Source organism: Anarrhichthys ocellatus, unplaced genomic scaffold (assembly GCF_004355925.1).
Source record: "Anarrhichthys ocellatus isolate YVR2014 unplaced genomic scaffold, GSC_Weel_1.0 scaffold77, whole genome shotgun sequence".
In the NCBI taxonomy this organism is placed as follows: domain Eukaryota; kingdom Metazoa; phylum Chordata; class Actinopteri; order Perciformes; family Anarhichadidae; genus Anarrhichthys; species Anarrhichthys ocellatus.
The window spans coordinates 72,950-73,763 of record NW_022280107.1 but is presented as its reverse complement, the minus strand read 5'-3'; positions in this window follow the sequence as shown (position 1 = coordinate 73,763).

Sequence of the window (814 nt, the reverse complement as noted above, 5' to 3'; positions counted from 1 at the left end):
CCCCTGGTGGACACTAGAGAGAATGCAGCTTTAACACATGAAGTGTTTTCATAACCGGAGGTTACTGTGTGTGTAAAGGACTTAAACCTACCCATCTACCACTCGTCTCATCAGGTGGGTTTACCTCACAGTTCTAATTAAAGTTTAGTCTTAATTCATTCTCAATCTAATTAAGGCTACAGCAAAATGTAAGACAATGGTTTGTTTCCATCTTTATTGCAGCAATAAAGGTCCTGTTGCTGTTCGAACCCAGCACTGCTCCCATGTACAAAGCCAAGTCCATGAATATTTCAAATAGTTTTGTGGTTTTATGTGACCGGGACAGAGCCAGGCCTTGATCCTCTTCGTCAGTGTTGGACCTCACTGATGCTCTTGTGATTTAATTGGAACAAATCCATTACCAACAGCATTCAGCTGCTTTCTCAACAGATAGTTTTTTTCCCAGCTCAGCCGCACATCGCTGCACTGTGACAGGGTTTCACGATGTGTCTTCAACCAGGTTATATTCCAGCCAAGCAGGATGCTGACTCCCTTTGAGGCGTGACGGACCACAATGACAGGATAAATGGCATATCGCATGTCACCACTATATATTACGTGCATCCCCATGAGCTGCCACACTTCAACCCACAATAATATGCACCAAGGTGCAGTTTGTGTACATGATGACATATAAAACAATGCTTTGATGGGCGTCATGCTGCTGGATTTATCTTTGGAGGCAATGCTCTGAGTCAAAACCTTTTGTGTCTCAGTTAGCAAAATCTCCATTAAAGTTGCAAGTATTCTAAAAAAACTGGATGCAAGTCAAATT